This window comes from Rhineura floridana, chromosome 2 (assembly GCF_030035675.1).
Source record: "Rhineura floridana isolate rRhiFlo1 chromosome 2, rRhiFlo1.hap2, whole genome shotgun sequence".
NCBI lineage: Eukaryota > Metazoa > Chordata > Lepidosauria > Squamata > Rhineuridae > Rhineura > Rhineura floridana.
In genome coordinates this window covers 31,504,400-31,518,227 of record NC_084481.1, presented here as the reverse complement: position 1 = coordinate 31,518,227, position 13,828 = coordinate 31,504,400, and the positions used below count along the sequence as shown (strand labels likewise).

Here is a 13,828-nt window from a genome sequence, read left to right as displayed (position 1 = left end):
GGAGGTTTTGGACCCTTGGCCTCTTAATTGTGGTGTGCCACAGGGTTCTATCCTCTCTCCCATGCTGTTTAACATCTATGTAAAGCCGCTGGGGGCCATCATCAGGAGATTTGGGTTGCAGTGCCACCAATATACGGATGACACTTAGCTCTATATCTCATTTAAGTGCTCACTGGAGTTGGCTGTGGATACTATTTCCAAGTGCCTGGAGTCCGTAAGTGAATGGATGGGAAGAAACAGGCTGAAACTGAACCCCGACAAGACCAAGGTACTGCTTGTGGGGGACAAGAGAAGAGTAGGAGATAGTGACCTGGTGCTGAATGGGGTCAGGTTGCCCCTGAAGGACCAGGTCCGTAGCCTCGAGGTCATTCTTGACTCCCAGCTGTCCATGGAGGCTCAGATATCAGCAGTGAGCTGGGCAGCTTGGTATCAATTACATCTGATACAGAGGCTACGACCCTACCTTCCGGTCCATCTGCTCCCACAGGTGGTGCATGCCCTGGTCTCCTCTCGCTTAGACTACTGTAATGTGCTCTACGTGGGGCTGCCCTTGAAGACGGTCCGGAAACTACAACTGGTACAGAATGCGGCGGCACGGTTGCTTAAGAACAGCCGCCGCCAGGATCATATTACTCCAGTCTTAGAAGATCTGCACTGGTTACCAGTTGTTTACCGAGCCCAATTCAAGGTGCTGGTGTTAACCTTTAAAGCCCTATACGGTGTCGGTCCAGTTTATCTAAAGGAGCGCCTCCAGCATCATCAAATATGCCGCCTGACGAGATCAGCCTCACAAGACCTTCTCTCGGTCCCACCAGTTAAAACAGCTAGGTTGGTGCGGACCAGAGAGAGGGCATTCTCAGTTGTGGCCCCCACCCTATGGAATTTTCTGCCATACGATCTTCGCCATGCCCCCTCCCTGGTAAGCTTCCGCAAAGGATTAAAAACTTGGCTATTCCAACGGGCATATAGGCTTCTTAGATAGTTTTAGTTTTATAGTATACAGATGTAGGTTGGTTGGTAATAGAAGATTGATGTTAAAATTGTATCTATATGTTATATATGTTGTATTTTAATTTTAATGATGTACACCGCCTAGAGTGGTCTAAAAATAAAATTTTATTATATTATTATTTGCAAAGCCCAAGTCAATGAAGCTGCCAGTTGCTCCCCAATCCACCATGACTAGCACTTGGACACTTGTCCAGACAGCACACCCAGGTGGACCTGCATGTGTAAGGCTGGCCTGGGTGGGGCAGGAATGTCATGACATTCTTTGCTTATAGTCTATCCCAGCTTGTGGATCTCTACGAGAGGGGGGGATTTGTAGTTTTCCTGCACTGGGGCTTTCTCTGACTTGGAGCAGGAGGCCTTTGCTAAATGTCCCACCTTCCCACAATACAGGCACAGTTCCTCTCTACACCACTTCTCTTTCTCCTCCATCAGGTATGGCCTCGCCCCCCCAATTTGCATGGGCTCCTCCTCCAAAGGAATGGAGGTTACCACACTATGAGAGAAGCATGTGTGTGGGGAGAGGTATGGGGGCAATATCTGAGTTGAGGATGCCCAGCACTCCAGGTGGCGATCTTGAAGTCTGCTGTCTATCTGCAGGCACAGCTGGATGAGTTTTGATAAGGCACTGTGAGCTGGAGTTTGCGTCAATTAATCCAGAATCTCATCACTGAGGCCCTTTTTGTATTGGTACATCTGAACTGACTTGCTCCAATCCACTTCCTGTACCAAAATTCAAAATGCATTAGTATAAGTCCCGACTGAGTTTTTTCCCTGGTGCAGGTTTTCCAGTTGGTGAGCTATGGTGACCTTCTCCTGGGGATCTTGAAAGATTTCTGCCATGGTGGCGATGAAATTATCGTACTGTGCCAACACAGGGTCATCCCGAAGCAACAGGGGGGTCTACCATTGGGCCGCCTTCCCAACCAGTAGGCTGATCACAAAGACCACTTTGAGCAAGTCATTGGGAAAGTCCGACTGTCACATTATGATGTACAGCTCACACTGTGCAATGAACGTTGCAAATTGCTCCCATTTCCCACTGTAATGGAGGGGAAGTTTGACCAGCATCTTGACATGGGGCACAGGTATTGGCCGAGCCGGAGCGCGACACCCCCCCAAAGGATGTCACAGTGTTCCTGAGCTGGGTCACTTGGAGTTGCAGGTTCTGGTTCTCCACTCGAAGGATCTGGGTTTCCTTCCAAAGAATCTGGGTCTCAGTGTGGAGTTGCTGGAGTTCAGCTGTCAAGGACTCTAGGGTGCTGATAGTCCTCCCCCATCCCTCCACTTGCTTCTGTCTCTGTTATAGTGTTGTCAGGTAGAGGAGTTAGTGACTGCGACAAACTGTCCTGCCCGAACACCCTGAAGTCAGTCACGAACTAGGAGCTGTGCTTTTTTTTACTAGGTTTATTGAGAGATTTTGGTTCAGAACATTTCATGAATCAGCTTACACGTTACACAAGGTTCAGCATCATTACTAAGCTTGACTAGACACAACTACACTGCATTAAGATGTTACCATAGCAACTAGTCTTGCCCCCTCATCCGGCTTAAGTAAGGTTGGGCAGGCACCGTACTTGCATGAACTGAGTGGCACTGCTTGGAGCTCATGAGCACCTGAGAGCTCTGCCTCAGGGGAACCATTGGCATGCTTTGTTCTTGCAAACTGGCGCCCCCATGAGCAAAGCAAGGGTGGCTGCCCTACCTCAGCAGGACCCTCCTCATCAGAAGGAGGCACGATGCACTGGGGAACATGGGAAGCATCAGTCCATTCAAAGTCCTCCTCCTCCTCTGCCATCTCGCCACTCCGCCCCTGTTCTGCCAGGCCCATGACAGTTACAGAGAAATAGAGCTGGGTATCATCAGCGTACTGCTAACACTTCATCTCAAGTCTCGTGATAACTGATCCCAAGGGCTTCATATAGATGTTAAACAGCATGGGGGACAAGATGGTACTCTGCGGCAGCCCACAGCACAACTGTCAGGGGTCTGAAAGACAATCACTCAATACTATTCTCTGAAAATGATGCTGGAGGTAGGATCGGAACCACGGCAAAACAGTGCCTCCAATACCCATCTCACGAAGTCGGCCCAGAAGGATACCTTGGTTAATGGTATCAAAAGCTGCCGACAGATCAAGTAAAAATAATAGGGTCGCACTCCTCCTGTCCTTCTCCTGATAAAGGTCATCCATCAGGCAACCAAGGCTGATTCAGTCTCATAACCAGGGCTGAACCTAGACTGGAATGAGTCAAGATAATCTGTTTCATTCAAGAGTACTTGCAATTGCTCCACCACAACCCTCTCGATCACCTTTCCTAAAAAGGGGTTATTTGCAACCAGGCAGTAATTGTCACAAACCAATGGTCCAGGGTGGGCTTTTTCTGGAGCAGACAGATCACTGCCTCTTTCAGGGTGGCTGGAACCACACCCTCCTTCAATGATGTGTTGACCACACCCTGGAACCACTTGGTCAAACCCCTCATCAAGCTTTAATAAGCCAAGGAGGGCAAGAGTTGAGATGACACATTGCTGGACACATCGTACCTTGATCATGTCATCAGGCCACATTAACTGAAATTGATCCCAAGAAGTTGCAGCGGATATTGCACTGGGCACCTCAATGGAGACTAGATGTGGATGGGGCATCAAAATTGCTACGGAGGCGAACATCTTTATCCTTAAAGTGCCTTGCAAATAATTCACAGTGGGCCTCTGAAGGGTCTAACTCCATTTCCTGGAGCTGATGTCAACAGATCCCTGACAATACAGAAAAGCTCCACTGGATGGCTACTTGAGGATGTTTAGTTTATTTAAATCTGTGTATAGCCATTGGCTGTTACAGAAGAGGCATAATCATTAAAACACATCAATAAAATAGGATAAAATACAATATAAACATTTAGTGAGACTGTACATCCGTGTTTAGTTTAAAGGATTCTGCAATACAAGCATCTATATTAATTACAGGCTTTAACATGCCTTGCTCTGAGATTCTTTGCCGCCAGAGCAAAATTGGAGGTAGACTTCATTATGTGGGGCTGATCTGAGGATAGCAAAAATACTATTATCTGAGCTTCATTTAAATCTTCTTTGGAATCAGTGGAACCAAAACATTTTTCCTAGGGCCATCAAATAGGGGACAAGCTAACATGTAGTGGATTAGGTCCTCGGGAGCCTTACACCCTGCGGGACATAGTCGTTCTGCATAAGGAATACCGAGGTATCTTCCACTTAGGTAGGCAGAGGGCATGACCTGAAATCTTAATTCAGTAAATGCTCTACGGAAAGTGGCTTTAGTTAGAATGTCTAAATAGGGTGGCCATTCATGGCTGGATTTAATACGTGGAAACCATAGGGAGAATGGGGCTATAGAAATAACTGCTTTGTCACGTTGCGCCTCGTGTCCAAAAATATGATTGCTCAATGCTCTCGGATCCAGGTTTCTAAGGAGATTTTCCGTTAAATCATAAGTTTTCACTACGCTTGAAAATTTCTTCTCCCAGGGTCCGTTTTGCAACTGTTCCTCCCGGCAGAGTCCAATCATGGATCGGGAGTTGGATGTAATAAGTTTCTTTTGATACCTGAGAAATACCAAGTCTGATCTAGCCTTTAGAGAAGGGACACTAAGTTCTTCTCTGATATGGGCTGCAGGGATGGCCTTAGGTAACCCTAGTATTTGCTTAAATAAAGAATTTTGAATCTGTTCTAGGGCATGACGTAAGGCTGGGCCCCAAATTTCAGCACCATATAAAATTGACGGAATGAATTTTGTAGCATAAAGTTTAAGGAAGGGTCTTATTAATTGCCCTCCCCTAGAATAGAAATTTTTTTTCAATTGGCCTATTATCTTAGTTGCCAGAGTTTTTATATGTGTTAATTGATGAGACCAATTCAGGTTATTGTTGATATGGATACCTAGGTATTTAAAAGTATTTACCTGTTCTAAATGGTAACCATTTAGGTACCAGGCATGTTTGGCTCTGCTGTTTTGCCCACATATCATTATTTTTGATTTAGCGTAGTTAATATGCAGTCTGTGTTGGTTGCTAAATTCTAGAAGAGCAAGCAACATGCATTTAATTCCAATCTTGTTTTGAGATATCAAAACAAGGTCATCAGCATATAAGAGAGCTGGAATTTTCCTATCTTTAATTCGTGGCGGGAAAAAAGCTGGTGAGGTCATAATAGACACAATGTCATTAATGAAAAAATTAAAGAGGAAGGGCGCCAAAATGCATCCTTGTTTGACTCCTCTTGAGACCGGGATCTTTTGAGACAGTGAGCCATTTAGACCGATGCAAATTTTTATAAAGGTATCTTGATGAAGCAACTGGATAAGCCAAAGCAATCTCTTATCTATACCGGCTTTGTCTAGTTTTTTCCAAAGAAGGGAACAATCTATCGAGTCAAAAGCTGCCGCGAAATCAACAAACGCTAAATAAAGCGACGTGAGCGGCCCTTTTTTGACTTTCCCTATGAGTTGTTGCAAGATATATCAATTGTGCTAGATCCTTCTCTAAATCCCGCCTGAGCCTCAGCTATGATAGATTCTTCTCTTTCCCATTCTAATCGCTTGTTTAAAAGGATGTGATGGTGGCAAAGAAGTGGGCCTTCTTTGCTGTCCTCACCACAACCCAGTAGGCACGGTTGTGATGTTTTACTCATTTCCAATCAGCCTCACAGCATGTCTTTCTCCACTTGTGCTGTAGCCATCTTCCAGCCTGTTTCATTGCCCTTAATTCCCTGGTGCACCAAGGTGCAGACTGGGCTCCACAATGCCTGGGAAGGTGCTCAGGGGCAGTGTGTCAAGAGCCCAATCCACCTTGCTGTTCCACAGTGTGACAGGGGCTTCAGCAGGGTCACCTGCTCTATCTACTGGGAACTCACGCAGGGCATTCCGGAATTCAGTGGATTCCATAAGTCTCCAGGGGTGGACCATCTTAATCTGTCCACCACCTCTGCAGGGGAGGATTGGATCCGTAAGTCTAAACCTGTTGCTTCACATATGGCAGAGGGAAGGGCATTCCATAGTACTGAGGCAATAGTGGGAAATGGCTTTTGGGAGGGGGGGGTCACCACCCTATGATACTTTGTAGAATGTGTAACCATGAGTGGAATTTCCTCCAAATGGTTCAGATGATCTTACAGATCAATATAGGGGCAGGTGGTCATCAGGTAAATATTCACAGCTATTTAATATAAACTCTTTTCTTTGTCTCCCCACCCCTGCTGTCTAGAGGGATTTGTTCCCTTATTTTAAGATATCTATTAAACAACTTTTAAAAATATAATTACGTTGGGGACAGAATGGGAATTTATTTCATAAAGCAGTTAACTCATGCAGTTGTATAATAAGCAGGCCAGGAAAAAATAGTGTAGATTTCTCAAATAGAATAATAATTAAGAAGAAAAATTGTGAAGAAGAAAATATGTACAGCATCAATGGAAAGTATAAAGAGTTTTAAAATTAATACCACCATTGTCTGAGACAATCTGTTAATGTTCAGTACTGAAATATGTTTTACAGGATTGAAGGTGCAATGCAACTTGCATTTATGCCAGGCAGAGGGCAGTTGGATGCAGCTGATCTGCAGCTAAGCTACACTGGCATAAGCCCCTCAGCCTGGCACAGCCAAGACTGGCACAGGTGGAGCCAGCTTAAAGCCTGAAAAAGGGGCTTGTTAGGGGGGTATCAGGGGAGGGGCTGAAGTGAGGGGTCATAGGCCACATCCAACTCTTGTTCAGAACACTCCTGCAGGTCCCAATCCACACAAAAGTTACACCAGGAGAAAGGTTGGTCTAAGAAAATAATTGCAATACAGGTCAATGGAGAGGGCTTATACCCCGGTAGGGGTATTTAGGAGAGCAGGCTTTTACTTTCTGGTCCCTGCGTACACCTCCTGGCTGAGCCAGCATTCAGCCAACCCAGAAGCTCCTGAATGACAATTGGATATGATGGAACTTTACACCGGTTTCTCTTGCTCCAGCACAATGTATGCCAGCTTGACTCACCTCCCTGAAAGTTGGTTTTCCTTTCCCTATTAAACCCAAAGGCTTTACTCTTCACCTTGGATGAAGCAAAGGTTCTTGCCACCTGATAGAAGTAGGACCCCAGAGTGCTCTTTGATGGAGACACTGCAAGAGATTCCTGTCTTTATAACAGTGTCTGAGACTGTGGATGGCTGCTCCTGACCAACCAGAACTCCGTATGAGTGCAGTTGATGTTGATGCTATAATCATAAGGCCTTTACTCCTCCCAACAGCCACACCCTCTTGGGGCTGATGTAGGACTGCTTCAGGTTTCTGAACATCATGTCTCCACTGACTGTTCCATGTTCCCAGTATAACATCTTTGGCCCAATGTATCTCAGAGATCACTTCCTTCCATGTGTCCCACTGCAATATCTGAAAACCACTCTGTACATGACCTCTTAATAGTATTGTTTGTAGTTCAGGTTCAGAAGCAAAGGCATGAAGAATACCCTCTTAGTGTGAACTTTTCAAGGTCCCATCCCAAAACATCCTTCTGAAGCATTGTAAGACTATCTGGGCTGGTTTCCAGGGCTCGTGGTTAAATTGAGAAATCCTAGTGAATTTGGAAGCATTTTATTCTGTTTTGTAGGGGTTGCTTTTGTTATATACTTGAGGTTTAGGAATGGCCTCTGTAAACCACCCAGAGAGCTTTGGCTATGGGGCGGTATATAAATGTAATAAATAAATAATACCTAAAGAAATTAGCTTCTTCTATAGCATATTTCAGTGTCAGCAAGTGCTTGGTTTCAGCAATTATTGTTTGTGTTTTTAGCCACCTGGCTACTTCCTTCCCTTCACTCCCTTAAAGCATAGCAGCAACCAGTATTTTCCATGTAGTGCAGGTGTGGGGAAATTTTGGCCTTCCAAATGTTGCTGAACTACATCTCTCATCATCCATGGCCATTGCCAACACACCAAGGAAGACTCGTGACACATGTATGGTTGAAATGTTATATTTATTAAAATATAACACATAATCAATCAAATTCCAATCCGCCAATTAATAATCTCAAATCCTTCGGGCAGGTGAGGCTCAACCTATCTATGAGGGTCTAGACCCTCCAAACCAGGAGGCAAGTCAGTCACATCGTACTGCAACTCCCCAGACAAGGATGTGGGAAAACTTCTCCCTCCTTGCAATCGGAGTCAGGTTTGTGGTTCCAACCTCCTCATCCTGGCTCCACCGTACAGGCGTTCACCATGATGCACAAACCGGTCCCACGTGGACACCCCCCGGATCCACACCAGGCATTACGCCTTGATGTTTCACCAGGGAGTGCCCTTTACCCAAATGCCTCATCCACCTCCATTTTTAACCCCAATTACCTCACCTGCCCGAATCCAACACCACAAGAGGGGATCAGCTGAAGCTTGGTCCCCTCAACCCAAAGAAAACAAAGCCCCCAAACCCAACCTAAAATCCTCCAATAGCAAATCACACCCAATATCCGAAAGATGGACACCATCATCTCGAAACAGATGCGGTGCATGAAAACGGATTCTGTCATGAGGAATATATGCCCCACCCAATGACAAAACTAAACTCCTAACTTTCCTATTTACCCATTTTCTGGATCTGTCGATCCTGTTGGGGTGCATTGCACCCCTCCAAACACGTCGCACCAGCATGTCGGACCACACTATAACAAGGTCTGGGTATGACTGGATGAGAGGATTAAAATCCTGGGTGATCCTAAGCAGCAGATCCATACCTGGCCGTTGCACCAAGTCGTTTTCCCCTAAATGAACCACCAACACATGTGGCCGGTTAAACGATGCCATAAGGCGACACACCAAAGGCATGAGCGCATCCCAAAGCATGCCCCTCTGAGCCTCCCAGCCAACCATTACTCTAGCGGAAAGCTGCAGCTGTGTCCCAGCAAGCATAGAGAAGGCTCTCCGATGTGCCCAAAATAAAATAGAGTGGCCACACATGACGACCCTCGCAGGCACAGGAAGGCTCAGCACACCTAAGAAAAGAAAAAACAATACATCAGAATCAATACCTGACATAAGACTTGAAAGCGGAAGAACGCCACCTTCCAATCGCCTGAATGTCCTGAACGCTCATGCCCACGAGGGCGGCGGCCATAGCCGCCCCAATCCGAAAGGAATGCAGCCCATAGACTCCAGCATCGCGACCACTGGCCAACAAGGCCCACCGAACAACGGCCCAAAATTGAAATTGAGTCAGGGCAGAACCATCCGCATGTATAAAGAGGTAACGCTGGCCCGCTGGCCTCATTGACAGAAATAAACGCACTGCAGCCACTGGGCACAATTCAGGGACCTGGCAAACTCTCAATGAAATAATACTGCCACGGCCCTTTTGATCAGTCTTAGAGACTCGAAGGGAAAGCCTAACTATCTCTGCACCTAGCGTGCAATCGCCAAAGCAAAAGGCTCGGTAGGACACATCACGCTTTGAGGAAGCCAATACTTCGCTAGGGCGAAAAGCACCATAGAACATCGTCAGTGTTACTGCAGCGAACAGGTGCGACTCATACTGAGATGAGCACAGAGACCTAAATAAAGGCAGGATCTGAAGGAGTACATCGGGCGTGATTGGCCTCCTTCGGTCAGCAGGCCTGTGAGCGGAACACGACCAACCCTGAAGGACCTTTCTGACCCTAAAATCTACAGAATGATCCTGCAATCCTCTTGCCTTGGAAATAAAGGCCAGCGCAGAGAGGTGTCCGGCGATGGTAGAAACAGAATGAGATTGCCCTTTCAGATATAACTTAAACTGCAGCAAATGTGAAACAGGGATAGGCCATACAGGAGGCAAAGCACTACTGGCATGGCCTGAACGTTCCCAAGGCACGCTGGTATGCCCTCTGAGAGCGGGGAGCAAGGGCAGAAGTTATAGCTGAAGAACGCCACCTGCCAATCGTCTGGACATCCTCGATGCTCATGCCCACGAGGGCAGCGGCCGTAGCTACTCCAATGTGAAAGGAATGCAGCCCAAAGACTCCAGCATCGCAACCACTGGCCAACAAGGCCCGCCGAACAACGGCTCAAAATTGAAACTGAGTCAGGGCAGAACTATCTGCATGTATAAGAGATAACGCTGGCCCGCTGGCCTGAAGCACACACACACACACACACACACAAAAATTGCCGCATAGCGGAAACTGGGCATAGTTCAGGTACCTGGCAACTAAATAAAGATACAGAACTGCCACGGCCCCATTGATCAGTCTTAAAGACATTTAAGGAAAACCTCATTAAATCTGCACCTAACGTGCAATCGCCAGCATAAAGCACTACAGGACACATCGCGCTTTGAGGAAACCAATACTTCACTAGGGCGAAAAGCACCATAGAACATCGTCAGAGTTACTGCGGCGAACAGGTGCGACTCATACAGAGATGAGCACATTGACCTAAATAAAGGCAGGATCTGAAGGAGGAATTGGGTGTGATTAGCCTCCTCCGGTCAGTGGCCTTGGGAGCGGAACACAACCAACCCTCAAGGACCTTTCTGACCCTAAATCTACAGAATGATCCTGCATTCCTCTTGCCTTGGATTAAAGGCCAGCGCAGAGAGTGTCAAGCGATAATTATGACAGAATTAATTTTGCCCTTTTGAATATAGCATAAATATCAGAATACTTCCAGAACGCATGCCCGCTAGGGCAGTTGTCGCAGCCGCTCCTGTATGAAAGAAATGCAACCTCTAAACATAATGGCCATACGAACAACATAGCAATAATCAAAATTAAATCAATACGTAGCCATTAATGAATATGAAAAGATAGTACTGGCCCACTGGCCTAACAGAGAAAAAGCTCTATCCGAGGGAAACCAGAGACAGAGTGGGCGATGGGCAGCCCCTCAGCTTAACCACTCAGTCACTAGCCCACTGGTCCATATTAAGCATATGCGCTAAAAAAAACAAACAGCACGGCAATATAAGCGCAGGGCTCAAATTTTACAATGACTTGCCCAGAAAGCTAATTTTTCCAGGGCAAAAGGCTCACTGAAAATATTATTAAGGCCCCCACCCAGGACAACTGTCCTGTAAGGGGGGGGAAACTAAGAATCATCGAAGGCAGGAGTATCGATAGCACATCCGGGGCAAATGGCCACATAGGACCAGGCGGTCTCAGGGTGGAATGCAACTAACACCCTTTGGTTTTCATGAAATGGGTTCCCTAATGCACTTGGCCAGAAAATTAATGACAAAGGCAGAAAGGAGGCAAGATATATTCCCAATGGTAACGTCCTGCCCTCTTTAGTAGATAATAAACTGCAACAAGGTGTACATCATTCGTTCATTGGGGGGGGGGGAAATGGCCTCATAAGATCAGGTGGCATTAGAGTGAAATGTAACCAACCCCTTTATGATATTCATAAAATGGGTTCCTGACTGCACGTAAACCCAGACATACCAAGTGATGAATAGATATTGTATTATACTTTGCAGAATAAACGCATGCACAAAGCGCATAGCTCAAATAGCGTTGAGGTTCTGGGGATTTACCCCATAACCATAGCCAAGTGCTGCACTGAACGTATCATGCAGATCTGAAGGGCAGAAGGCCACATATGTACCGCTGGCACTGTAGGAAGATAATCCAAGAAAATAAATTCTATAGTGAGCCCCCAGGCACCTAAAGGCAGCCAGCCATTATTTGGCACGCCCAAACTCCTGAATTGACACCAAATTATCAACTACAGCCTGTATCAAAACTTACCTGCAGTTCAGGCTACAGGAGGAAGTCCTCTGTTCTTTGAAGAAAGAACGGCCGCTGAAGAAAATTGGTAGCAGCGCCCAGTGTACACGAGACTGCCATGAAATAGATGCGATTGAAGAGGGTACCTGTATCTTGTGAAACAAGCAGTATACAATTCACATTTGTGGAATAAAGTTAAATTGATTTAAAATTCCGTGGAAAAGCGTCATAATAAAGATTTACCTAATGCTAGAGGAGCACTTTAATCAAGGACCAATAAACTGTCAATCTCAAATTAAGCATAACGTTTCATTTTAGATACTTCAGGGATAAAACAAAGCATTTAAAACTACAGGAAAGATATATATTAACCTTAAACATATTGGCTCCCAGAAAGCCACAACTATGAGTTTACCTGGCTGTAGGGCATTTCCTTTCTGCTTGGCTCAGAATGCCACAACAATGAGTTCACCTGGCTGCAGAGCATTTCCTATAAGCTTACATAGCATAGATTACCTTTCTCGGAATCACACCTATTCACATATTTTTTTAAAAAACCGCTAAAGAAATATGAGATGTGGGATTTTTCTATACTCACCTTAAAATAAACTATTGCCCTTTAGAGACGCTATTGTAGAAGCATCTATATACTTTTCCTCCATGCATAAGAAATGCAACAAATTATGAAGCTACATGATCGAGAACATCATTTTAAAATACAAAACATGCATGCAGGAATACAAACAGAACTAAGTATATAAAATAAATGATATGGGGATAAGCAACAATGAAGATCAATCTAAAACCTACATCCGCAATGCTACCCGCCAGAATAAGCTTCATATATCTATATATGATTATGCATATATCTATAAAGATTTTAAAATTAATTTATATATTATCAAAGTATCTAGTCATATAATAATGATAAAATCATTCCATATATAATAAAGAATTTAAGAAATCAAAACAAGCAGACACCCCCCCCTTCCAAGCTACTCACCCCTCCTACGCGAAAAAATCAAAAGGAACGGGGGAATCTAAATACATATCTATAAATATTAAAATGAATTCATGTATTTATTTATTTAATAATAATAAAATGACCTCTTACACAATTTCTGGAACCTTCCCGAGCCTTCCTAGAAATAGGGTGTAGGCAAACCCGCCCCTACCAAATGGGCAGGACCGTCATTGGCTATGCTTGCTGGGGCTGATGGGAGTTGTAGTTCTGCAACATCTGGAGGGACAAAGGTTCTCCACACCTGATTAGTGCAATAGCAGCTGTTCTACCTAAACTTGACAAATAAAGCTGGGCATGTACCTAGGCAAGTGTAGAATACTTTTGAGGTTTTCATTATGGTATGCAAAACACACTAAGATCCATCTCACCTCTCATCTGTGACGTGAGAATAATAATGTCCTAGCTTATGGGGTTGTTGTAACACACAGTTTACCAGTGGGCACATTTGGAATTTTGAGAAAGTATTGTGGATGTCAATCACTAAATGGCTGGAATAACATGAAATGGCTGCCGTATCTAAAAGAGCAGAAAAAGAAAAAGGACCACAAAATGGTGTAAATATTCCCCTTGTTAGCCCGCCCCTCATCAACAGAAAAAGGCACCTACATCAGCCACCACAGCACTCACAAAGAAGTTATTTGCACCTCTCCTTTGTTAGAACAGAAGAGAAGGTAGGAGTTCAGTCCTGACATCCAATGGAATGTGTGGCATGTTCAATGTAGGAGAGGTAGCGCGATGTGGGCTTTGAAAGAATATATACTGAGACTTTTCACAGGTGCCATAGGAGGCACTGTTGAAGACATACTGTCGATAAGGATGGGCAAGAATTTCGATTCAGTTCACATTTAAAGCTGAATTTATCAAATTTGCACTGTCCGAAACAATATGAGAACCAAACACAGCCATCCTTTGAAATTCACTCATTCAAATTTTGCAATGCAGTTCACCAACCAAATAATGTTTCTTAAAATCCATATAGTAGGGGAAAGTGTACATTAAAATGAATATATGAGTGAAAGTAATGTGCAAAACTGCATTATATGATGAGAAGTGGCATGCAAAAATGTGTACATGAGTCAAA

At 44.9% G+C, this 13,828-nt stretch overlaps 1 protein-coding gene across 9 annotated transcripts in view; it reads left to right on the top strand.

The window, feature by feature from the left end:
* The window catches only part of GULP1 (GULP PTB domain containing engulfment adaptor 1), a 334,104-nt gene that overhangs the window by 219,720 nt on the left and 100,556 nt on the right, over positions 1-13,828 (top strand). The gene's annotated exons all lie outside the window — the stretch shown is intronic.